This window comes from Grammomys surdaster, unplaced genomic scaffold, assembly GCF_004785775.1.
Source record: "Grammomys surdaster isolate TR1022 unplaced genomic scaffold, NIH_TR_1.0 196, whole genome shotgun sequence".
Lineage (NCBI taxonomy): Eukaryota > Metazoa > Chordata > Mammalia > Rodentia > Muridae > Grammomys > Grammomys surdaster.
The window spans coordinates 3,290,524-3,303,055 of record NW_021604641.1 but is presented as its reverse complement, the minus strand read 5'-3'; the positions used below and the strand labels follow the sequence as shown (position 1 = coordinate 3,303,055).

At 40.5% G+C, this 12,532-nt stretch overlaps 1 pseudogene; it reads left to right on the top strand.

Moving 5' to 3' along the window:
* Positions 1–9,067: 9,067 nt before the first annotated feature.
* Positions 9,068–11,406, top strand: LOC114623308 (annotated as a pseudogene).
* The last annotated feature ends 1,126 nt before the right edge of the window (positions 11,407–12,532 follow it).

Below are 12,532 nucleotides of genomic sequence, written 5' to 3'. Positions count from 1 at the left end.
TGATTTGTACACACAGGATAGGGTAGAGGGAGGAGAAACTCTCAGTCTGTTGGACAGGTCAGCTGCTGGAGACTGTTCCAGGAAGAACTGAGTCTACCATGTGGTTAGTGAGGCGCAAAGGCCACGGACAATAAGTAATCAAGTTGTTCCTGGGAACCTGATATCCCAAGGAATGATGATAACACATTACAATGAAGTATGATATAGTGATCGCAAAATCAATTAGAGCTGACCGGTAATGGGCTATGGCCTGCTCATGCGTACATAAACCTCACAAATAGCACTCAAATGAGGAAACTTTCTAAAAATGTGAGTTATATGTGAGTAAATGGTCCTAAGGAACTTTTATTTTTTTATAGCAGAATACTAACCCCAGAATGAAGAATATCACCTTGCAGATGAGGAATGAAACAATAACAAAGTAGGATTTCTAAAAGCCTTAAGGAAGGAAAAGGGAAATAGGTAAGATACACATACATGCACTAAGTGTAAAGGGAATAAATGAATGTTTTGGACTTCAGCTAAGAACTTAAGACTCAACTGAGGATAAAATTAGAAACATAAATTAAGAACAGATATTAAGATCCCTGAATGTGTGAAGTTTTCAAATTGAGTTCTTACCCAGCCTTGCTAATTTATTTTTTTTTTAAGGAATAAGATCTTCATTTCTGTGTTTTCCTCTTAGCCTAATCCTCTGCCTCTCAAAAGGTAGGCTCTGAGTGAGTGGGTGTGCATGAGTATGAGTATGTGTGTACACATACGTGTGCGCTTGCATATCACATGAGTATGCACATGCGCATTTGCATGTGTTTGAAGGTGAGTTGGCTTCTATTTTAAATGTAAAACAACTAAATGATTTTAATTGTGGCACTCCAGGAGAAAATAGTATTTGAGGAAGGCTTATCTGGCTGGGATAGACAGATAAACTAGTCAGGGAAAGGCTGATGCCAGGGACTCCACTTACGAATTAGGAAAATTAACCCTCCTCTGCATTTTATTAGAAGTTAAGTATCTCTTACAGATTTATTTTTTTAAAGGCAACATAGTAGTTAAGTTATCCCACTCAGAGATGCTCAATAGTAATTAGTCCCCCATGACTGTGGGAACCGATATTGTACTAGACAAACATGCTAACTACAGTATTTGAAATCACTGTCAACAGTAGCATGTGGTCTCTGGCAGACAGATCTCCTAGATACATAGCCACTGACGAAGAAAATCCAAAACACTCTCAAGCATTCCAAAGTGTCTTTTAAAGTCTTTAATTCTTGTTATGAACACATCATAAAATGCTACTTTTTAAAGATTTTTAAAGATTCATGTGGAAACTGAGACTTAACTTAAATGAAATTGAACCTCTGGTTTCACTCCAGATGTCTGGAATGTAAGAAAGAAAAACTAAAGAAAAGAAACAGGGAAAAAGAATTGCAGCCCAAGTAGGTCTTACTGCTCCTTTTAAACCAAGGTTTCGTTTTTGGTTTTGTTTTGTTTTGTTTTGTTTTGTTTTTCCAAATCGTGATTTTTACTTATTCACACAGGGGTTATATACACAAAAAGGCAGGACGTGGGGAAGGGGATGACACTGGAGTGTGGGTGTTCAGGGGAAATACAGATATCTTTCAGAACAGGGTATTGGCTGGGTGAAGGTTCAAGGGACAGGTCGCTATGACTTTGCCTATGATTCACTTGTCCTTATCTAAGTTTTAAACCAAGGTTTTATAAATAAATTTCAGGCATAGGTTTAGCGTTAGGACAAAGGCCTTACAGGGTTTTATATTTTGTAGCTCTGTTCTGTTATTAGAAAGGTCGCTGTGCAGTCAAGAGATGCCTTCGCCATCTCAGAGTGAGTTGCACAGAGCTTCACACAGAAACCAGATTGCCCTTGGTCATGGCCCAGGCAGTAGGAGATGGAGTCATACTGCACCTCTGAGTTGGCAGGAGACCAACAGGCACATTTATTACCTCTGAATCAGCTCAGGCCTGCCCCAAAAGGAAGCAGTGTCACTTTAACCTGGCAGTAGGTAACTAGGCGGAGCCTAGAAAGGAAGGCCAAGGGTGTTGAAGGACCATGAGGAGTCATCCTGTATCACTTGAATGCATCCCAGTCCACAGAATGTTTTAAAGCTGAACCAGAGTCTTTCACAAATGAAGTTTCACTTTGGCAATAGGTAGCACCAGCCACACGGACACGTAAGGATACAGTCATCTACACACTGAGTTCTGAGAAACGCCAAAAAAAAAAAAAAAAAAAAACCCCAACAGTCTCTGTCTGTGCCACAGATAGCTCCAGTACGTTGAGATGTTGTCATCTTCTCAGTTTACCAACAAGAAGCAAAACTTTCACTTAACTAGAAAAGCTTGAGAGACAGAGTCCCACAATATGAATGGGTACATTAATCCCTTTGGCACATACTTTCAGTACGCCATTCTAGGGTTAAAATGTAAAACAAAAGCCAATCTCTTGTTGAGTTTGCACAGTAGTGGGGTGAGACAGGAAAAATAAAGAAAACTAAGGCTGACTGTGATTGAGACAGGGGGCCAGTACATTTTATTGGATGGTCAAAATAGGCCACTCAGGAAGGGAGACGATGGGGAGCCTTGAAGGAGGTGACAGAGTGCAAGGAAAATATATCAGGTTGGAAGACTGAGTGAGCACCCCACAGAGAGGAATAGGGAAAGCCCTGGGGCAGAACAAGGCTAGACTGATCAAAAATCTCCGAGCAAATCTGCTGCTGGTGGTAAATTGTCGACAGAGAATTAGAGAGCTAAGGCCATTCACAAAGGTGCTGGGGATGTGGGATCCTGGAAAGAAGACAAGGAAACTGGCAAGCCATACTAAGTAGTTTAACTCTCTCTCTCAAGAAAGAAAGCCACATGCCGATTTTGAATAAGACAACATGCTATTTCATCATTACGGCAGCTGAGGAAAATACATAGGAGGGACAACCAGGCCATCAGAAAGCAATGTGTAAAGCACTGGTGACCTTGACAGGTTTCTATTGGAAAGTGCAGAAGAGCAGAAGGTGGAAGTGGGTCAAGGGAGTATTGAAGGATTTATATCCAGCTACTGCGGTAATAAAATTGGTGCTAGGAAAAGACAGGGGTCACTAATGTCAACAAAGTAAACGTTCAGAAGTGATTGAATTCAGCTTGGAGTCAGCTGAGTACATGGAAGATGAGATAGAGGAAGTGGGTTTATAAAGGGGGGCCGCTGAAAATCAGAGAGAGAGATGTGTACATGTGAGTGGTTCTGCTAGATGGAATATTAAAGTATGCATATGCACGTAGTGTGATCCAGAGGAGAGGACCATCATCTTATCGTAGATGATGCTATACACTTCTTGAGGAACTGAGAAGAGATGGAGCCCCTCATTCATGCAAAGAATAGCCTTTTATACAAGGAAAGCACCAACGTTGCAAAAGAAGGCCAGGACAGAGTGCATGTCCTTAGTGCACAGAGATACCAGGTTCAATTCGCAGAACTAAAACTAAAAATAAGATGGAAAAAGTAGGAGGCAGAGATGTAGGAGGATGGAGAACCACACAGGCTGATCCCAGATGGAACTTTATATGGGACGTACTTCCTGTAGATATGACCGACTCTAGAACACAGAACGTCAAACATTTCACCTCCACACATCCAAACCTAAAAAGGATAAGGTAAAAGAAAATTTAAGGGCATTGTACCAGAAGGTGCGGCATAAGCTTGTAAAGGAGAAACACAACGAAACCAGTCTTAGATACAATATCTATGAACCACAACAATGACCAACATGGCAAGATATCCCTCTAGGCATAGTAGTGGCACACATACCTTGGTGATAACCAATGACTCTCTAATTGGACTTAAGACCTACTCAAAAAAAGGAGGAGAAGACCATGTCTGGTATTGGAAACCTAGCTAACTAATCAATGCTAGTTAAATTATAGTTATTGGAGAAGAATTGACTATCACTAATTTACTAAGCCAGCATAAAACCTAACTAAAATATATAAACATGTGTTCCTATGCCAACACGTAACTTTAGTCTTCATCCTTCATCAAGGAAATTCTTTTTGAAATAGAAAGATCATTACAGAAATGAATTACAACCAATTAATATGCAGAACTGCAGAGCTCATTCTCAATGGATTCATTTACAAAACACAGGGAATATTATAGAAGATGTGTATAGAAATATTTCAAGAGCCAGAGCATCAGGGACATTTCTGTGAGATTATGTCTCTGAGTAACATCAGAAGCTGCACCTGTAATGCCCCACCAACATGACCACTCAAACATAGGCTGAACAAGAAGCACATCAACTAACACACAAAACTGCCTGGGAAACAATTCCAGGAGGCCTCAATCCTACACAAAGAACTACAGGAGACTGAGTATGGCTGAAAGTGGAAGAGGTGGTTCTCTCTGGGAAGATCAGACTAATTGATTGGTCAGTGCCAAACAGCTCTAAAACATCATACAGCTAACATGAGGAGACTGGGGATGGGAGGGTTTGGAGGGAAGAAACGGAAGGGAGGAATGTCTTCATTAAAATATAATCTCAAAAATTAACAAAAAATCTTAAAAGCCATAAAACAAACAAAAAACCATAATCCAATCTGAGCCAATCTGAAAACAAAACAAAAGCAAAACCCAAACCAAACATGCAGGCCTGACCTATAGAGAAAAGGAAACAAAAGAAAATGAAGACCAGTCTCTGCTGAGCAAGAGAAATTCTGGAAGTAGACTTGTGGAATTTAACTAAAACATTTCCAGATCTCAAGATTGCTAGCAAACCTTGAAGAGTTTGGCATCACCAAGTCTCTACAACCATGTGAGCTATTGCTTAAATCTTTCTCTTTCCTTGGTTTTATGTCTTATAGACCCTTGACTAATATGCATTTATAGCCTGCTTAGAAGTATAATATTTTGAAGAGATAAAGGGAAAAAATTAAATTTCAAAAAAAGATGGAAAAAGTAGAGAAACTATTGCACATGTAGCTTTGAAATTTGGTATTGGGAAAAAAGATAACAAAATGTGTGGATGAAGTCCAAGTCTGAGCCCAGGTCTGTCAGCTCAGAATGAGATGACCACAACCAGGCACTCTTCCTCAGGCAGCTTCCAGATGCTGAACAGCCTATCTGTGGAACCTGAAGGATCATCTTCTTCTCTTGAGCACGGCCAGCTCTAATTCTTCCACAGCTGATGAGAGGCATCCTGCCTGCATTTCCTTCTCATCTGTCAGAGCCACTACCCTGATTTTTTTTTTTTTTTGAGAGAGAGAAACAAAACAGCTTTCCTTTTTCTTATGGAAAGCAGGAGCACATTCTCCCCCAGCCGTGGGTAGAAGACTGGCTTCACTTCATTCCTTGTCTTAGCTGCTTCATGACTAAAATTTGAACTATTTGCCAGTTCTGAGCTTTGAGCTTTGTATGAGTGAATGTTGCTCACATCAATTATGCAAATTGTTTCAGATAGACCATCTGTCTAAGGTACCAGTTGGAAGTTTTTACAGAGTCACTCTATAAACCCAGTCCTAGCCTCTCTCCAGCTTGCTTACTGTATTTCAGTTCTTTACCATCATTTCAAAGGGTCTTCCCAGTCTTTGCTGACCAAGATTTCCTAACTATTTCCCACGCTCCTTATGCACCCCACCACCATGTTCTTTCTCCTTCTCTGTATTGTGTATATTTTTCAATCTCTACCTATAAAACAATATTATTAGGTCCTAGGACATTGTGATGGTTTGTATATCCTCCACCCAGGGCAAGGCACTATTAGAAGGTCTGGCACTGTTGAAGTAGGTGTGCCACTGTGGGTGTGGGCTATAAGACCCTCATCTTAGCTGCCTGGAAGGGAGTATTCTGCTAGCAGACTTCAGAGGAAGACGTAGAACTCTCATCTCCTCCGGCTTCATGCCTGCCTGGGCGTTGCCATGTTCCTGCCTTGATAATGAACTGAACCTCTGAACCTATAAGCCAGTCCCAATTAAATGTTGTCCTAATAAGAGCTGCCTTGGTCATGATGTCTGTTCATAGCAGTAGAACCCTAAGGAAGACAGTCATATACCACATATTTGATGCATGTACCGTTTTTTCACAAAACGATTCCCATGACAGGCATAAAAAAAATTGTTAATTCAGTTGTTGGAAATTTTGTCTAAGTATGGCTTTCCTTCTGCCAAGCAAGTTCAGGAATAGATTTTATTATTCTGAGTTACAGCCAACCCTTACTCTCAGGATCCCAGCTTACCCTGGGTTGTTCTCTTTCATTTCTCATTTTGCTCAGTCAGTTCCACCCACTCCTAATCACTCTCTCCAGCAATCCTGTCAAAAATCAATTTGCAGCTTCCTCTGCTATTAAAGTGGTTTAGGCAGCAGTTCTTTCCTTTTATGGAAGAGAGACCAGCATGGAAATCGGCTCTCCTCTTCTCATCCCTAACATAGGCATGACTGAATTTCCAATGCAGGTACTATAACCATTTTAGATAATTTACAGAGACTACTGCAATTCAGTCAAACCTCATTGAAATGGAAATGTTCGTTATAATTCCAGAACACTTGCTGAACAATAGAGCAGTGTATTTTCTGAAATCTTCAGTGTAGCTATAATGAGCAAGATTGAAGGTTCGTCCTTCAAGTGTCCAGGACTGGGCCTGGGACAAAGAAATTAAAAAACACTAAAGATGTTACACATTTAAAGAACGTGAGGGTTTTTAATATTAAAGCAGCTTAATTAAGGCTAAAGCTATTTAATCAAGGCTGAAGCCGACACATAATTTACCTGGAAGAAGGGTAAAGATAATATTAAGAGCTAGAAATTAAACCCTAAAATTGAGAATTGTGAGTTGTCCTTTGAAAACACTGAAATTGAAATTAAGATGATTAAAAATTGCTCCTAAAAGCAGCAGCCCTAAGTCTGAGCCATAACTTACTGAGTTTGAACTTTTCATCTCCTGTGAACAGGTGCAACTAAAGCTAGGACCTTCAACTGAATGCAGAACAGTGATATCAAAAGGAAGACATGGCTACAGGTCCTGGTGCTGCCAACACTCTGTCCTGAAGACTTACCCACTGATCTTCAGAAGCTGTTCCCAGTACACATACTTACATACATACACATACATACATACATACATACATACATACATACATACACATTTAAATATGTATGTATTTAGTTAAATACATATTTAATGATTTGAGAATTTCATACATTGTACTTAACTATACTCACATACCCACTCTTATCCCTTTACTGGATCTAGGCTAATCCCATTACTGGATCTAGGCTACTTTTATGTCAATTTGACACAAGCTAAAGTCATCTGAGAGGAGGAAACCTCAATTAAGAAAATGTCTCCATAAAAGCAGGCTGCACACAAACCTGAAGGGCATTTTCTTAATTACTGTTTGATAAGGAAGGGCTGAACCTATTGTGGATGGTGCCATCTCTAGGCTGGTGATTCTGGGTTTTACAAGAAAGCAATCTGAGCATGCCGTGTTGAACAAGCCAATAAGCAGCATTCCTCCAAGGCTCCTGCATCAGCTCCTGCCTCCAGGTGGTTGTCCTGCTTGAGTTCCTGTCCTGACCTCCTTCAGGGATGAACTGTGCTGTGGAAGAGGAAGTTGAATAAACCCTTTCCTCCCCAAGTTTCTTTGTGGTGTTTCATTACAGCAATAATAACCCAAACTAAGACATAACCCCACCCCACTTTCTACCAACTTTGTGTCCTCTTTTGCCTGAATAACCCATAAACTCAAATCTGTCCTGCCCATCCATCAGACTTACTAGCAGCAGCACCCTTAAAGAAAACTGATCCTCCGTCCTCCAGAAGGCTCTGGTGTCTATGGCTCCCTAGTAAGTAGTGGAGGCTCATGAATACCTTCTCCCTCTATGCTAGAATGTTGACAGGCCTGGTCTTGTTCAGGTCTTGAACAGGCAACAACAGTTGTTTTGATCTCATGCATTGTTTTCTACTGGCCCTCCCTGACCTCTGGATCTTAAATCCTTTCACCCTCTCTTCTGCAATAGTTCTGGAGCCTTGGAAAGGGGGTGAGCTACCAATGTCCCATTTGTAGCAGAACACTCTCCTGACAATTATTCTCAGCACTTTGATATGTTGTGAGTTTTTGCATTAACCAAAGTCCACTGAGTAAATAAACTTTTCTGATGAGATCCAAGAGCTGCAGTCATCTACAAGAATAGAAATTTGAACACAGAGGGCAGTTTAATGCTATGCTGAATCAACAAAATAATAAGAAGGATCACCATTGTGACCTGTGAGCTTGACAACCACAATTCTTGACCAGATTTATAGTACCGTACCGGGAGATGTCTCCTAATATGGAGTAGAACTTAAATCCAATCCGAAGAGCACTTGATTACCTCCATAACATGGTGCCACTATTATACCCATGTGTATATATTGCCACATCAGACATTATTGCAGCTCACAAGGTTTGAAACTGGGTCATATTACTGATTATAATTTTATCCCCAAGAGACTACATAACACCTTCCAATTTTACAAAAACTACTTAGCAAGAAGGAAGTCTCCTGGTCAGTACTGACTTGATTTCTCCATGTCCTGTTGCCAATGTGTACTACATTTTCAGCAATAAGATCTTACTAATTGGGGATGGAGAGATGGCTTCATGGTTAAGAGTGCTGGTTACTCTTCTAGAACACTGGGGTTCAATTCGTGAAGCCCACATGACAATTCACAACCCTCTCTAACTACAGTCCCAGGAATCTGAAGTTCTCTTCTAACCTCTTTGGTTCACAGATACACATGCAGGCAAAACATCCATACATATAAAAATGAATAATTTTTAAAAGACTTCACCATCAAGTTTTGTGGGCAATTAAGAGTATTAGCAATAGCCCCATATTGTTTTAGAAGTTCCAGGTACCTCTGAACCAACAACTGGAGACGTCTCACACCTGACACTGAGATTTTTGTTTGGCAACCTAGAGGTTATGGGATGAGTATAATATCTGTGTAAGGTAACTCTAATTAAACTCTGTAATATGAAAATATATAGGCCAGTTGCTTCAGAGTCCTGGTATGAGTAGTCACGTTTCGTGCGTGCTCATTCAGCCAAGATGCCTGAGGAAACCCAGACCCAAGACCAACCAATGGAGGAGGAGGAGGTCGAGACCTTTGCCTTTCAGGCAGAAATTGTCCAGTTAATGTCCTTGATCATCAATACTTTTTACTCAAACAAAGAGATCTTTCTGAGGGAGCTCATTTCCAATTCATCGGATGCTCTGGATAAAATCAGATACGAGAACTTGATGGACCCCAGTAAACTCGACTCGGGGAAGGAGCTGCACATTAATCTCATTCCCAACAAACAGGATCGAACCCTCACTATTGTGGATACTGGAATTGGAATGACCAAGGCTGACTTGATCAATAACCTTGGCACTATTGACAAGTCAGGCACCAAAGCCTTCATGGAGGCTTTGCAGGCTGGTGCAGATATCTCTATGATTGGCCAGTTTGGTGTTGATTTTTACTCTGTGTATTTGGTTGCTGAGAAAGTGACTGTCATTATGAAACATAATGATGATGAGCAGTATGCCTGGGAGTCCTCAGCTGGGGGATCCCTCACAGTGAGGACTGACACAGGTGAACCAACGTGGAACAAAGGTTATCTTGCATCTGAAAGAAGACCAAACTGAGTATTTGGAGGAAAGGAGAATAAAGGAAATTGAGAAGAAGCATTCTCAGTTTATTGGCTATCCCATTACTCTGTTTGTGGAGAAGGAACATGATAAGGAAGTCAGTGATGATGAGGCTGAAGAAAAGGAAGAGAAGGAAGAAAAGAAAGAAAAGGAAGGAAAGGAGTCTGATGACAAGCCTGAAATAGAAGATGTTGGTTCTGATGAAGAAGAGGAAGAGAAGAAGGATGGTGACAAGAAGAAAAAGAAGAAGATAAAGGAAAAGTACATTGATCAAGAAGAATTCAACAAAACAAAGCCGATTTGGACCAGGAATCTTGATGACATTACTAATGAAGAATACGGAGAGTTCTACAAGAGCTCAACCAACGATTGGGAAGAACATTTGGCAGTAAAGCATTTTTCTGTTGAAGGACAATTAGAATTCCGGGCCCTTCTTTTTGTCCCAAGACGCGCTCCTTTTGATCTGTTTGAAAACAGAAAGAAAAAGAACAACATCAAGTTGTATGTTCGAAGAGTTTTTATCATGGATAACTGTGAGGAGTTACTCCCCAAGTATCTGAATTTCATTAGAGGGATGGTGGATTCTGAGGATCTCCCTCTAAATATTTCCCGTGAAATGCTGCAACAAAGCAAAATTCTGAAAGCTATCAGAAAGAATTTGGTCAAGAAATGCTTAGAACTATTTACTGTACTGGCAGAAGATAAAGAGAACTACAAGAAGTTTTATGAGCAGTTCTCAAAAAACATAAAGCTTGGAATTCATGAAGACTCTCAAAATCGGAAGAAGCTTTCAGAGCTGTTGCGGTACTACACATCTGCTTCTGGGGATGAGATGGTGTCTCTGAAGGACTACTGAACCAGAATGAAGGAAAACCAGAAGCACATCTATTTTATCACAGGTGAGACCAAGGACCAAGTTGCTAACTCAGCCTTTGTGGAATGTCTCCGAAAGCATGGCTTAGAAGTAATCTATATGATTGAGCCCATTGAGGAGTATTGTGTGCAACAGCTGAAGGAATTTGAGGGCAAGACCTTGGTGTCTGTTACCAAAGAGGGACTGGAACTTCCAGAAGATGAAAAAGAAAAAGAAGAAACAGGAAGAGAAAAAGACAAAATTTGAGAACCTCTGCAAAATTATGAAAGATATTTTGGAGGAAAAGGTTGAAAAGGTGGTTGTGTCAAACCGATTGGTGACATCCCCAGGCTGTATTGTCACAAGCACTTATGGGTGGACAGCAAACATGGAGAGAATCATGAAAGCCCAAGCCCTCAGAGACAACTCAACAGTGGGTTACATGGCAGCAAAGAAACACCTGGAGATAAACCCTGATCACTCCATTATTGAAACCTTAAGGCAAAAGGCAGAGGCTGACAAGAATGACAAGTCTGTGAAAGATCTGGTCATCTTGCTGTATGAAACTGCACTCCTGTCTTCTGGCTCCAGTCTGGAAGATCCTCAGACCCATGCTAACAGGATCTACAGGATGATCAAGCTTGGTCTAGGTACTGATGACGATGATCCTACTGTGGATGAGACCAGTGCTGCTGTAACTGAAGAAATGCCACCCCTGGAAGGAGATGACGACACATCGCGCATGGAAGAAGTAGACTAAGCTTCACCAGAACTGTGTGTTTGATGCTTACCTTCATTCCTTCTGATAATATATTTTCCATGATTTCTGTTTATTTTTGTTAACATTTAAAACATCTGTGTGGCATGAAAACTAAGGGGAAGTTAAAATGTCTACGTGTGATACTGTGATACTGTAGGTTTGACTCAAGAGGTTGATAGAACGTTTGTTGTAAGATGTAACCTGCTGTTAATGTCAACTCTGTGGTCTGAAGTGTTTAGCTGTTGAGCTGGATTCCTTAGTAGACCAAATTAAGACGGCTTAAGTTACATCTTAAAACTTTCACTCCCTGTAGTTAATTCTGCATGTGCTAGTCTTAGAAGTAAACACAAGTTAAAACAACTTGACAGGAACTCCCCAAGTGGCTTGTTTTCCAAAGTACCAAGAACAAAACCTTAAGTTTCCCTAGGTCTTGTAACTCTCAGCAAGGCTTGTGACTGGAAATAATAGTGCCCAATCACATTCTGCTTTAAAAGGTAAATACAGATGAGATAAAAAGAAAAAAAAAAAGAAAATTCACATTCTAATAGAATTTCAGATGGATGGAACAATGAGGACAGTATAAGAATCCCTCTATACCTTTAACCCCAATTATATCTTGTTAATATTGTACATTTTCTATATATTATGAACTACTTGATGGTAAATTGCAGGCACAGTGTCTTCTCAATCCTAAATCCTTCACTGTGTGCTTCTTCTCTATCCACACTACTACAGTTATCAAAATCAAAAAAATTAACATTTGTTCAGTCCATCACTTATTCTATAGACCTTATTCAGATTTCACCAATGTCCAGTAATATCCTTTAAAGGAGCAATAAAACTTCCACATCAGGGAGTTGAGGAGATGGATCCATAGATGAATAGTTTGTCGTACAAGCCTGACAACCTGAGTTTGGATCTCTTCAACCCGTGCAAATGCTAATGCAGAGGTACAAGCATCTTCAATTTCTACCCTACAGGAAATGGGAGGTGGGGCCAGGAGAACTTCTAGCTGATCAGAGGACAGCTAGGCTGGATCACACAGCAATGAAGAAACCCTGTTTCAAACAAGGTATAGATAGATGAATGTTGATACCCAAAGAAGATTGTCCTCTAATTTCCACACACTTTCTGTGGCATGGACATGCCTACACATATACACATTCACTCACATATCACCTTTCTCCCTCTCCCTCCCTCCCACCTTCCTTCCCTCCCTCCCTCCTTCCCTCCCTCCTTCCC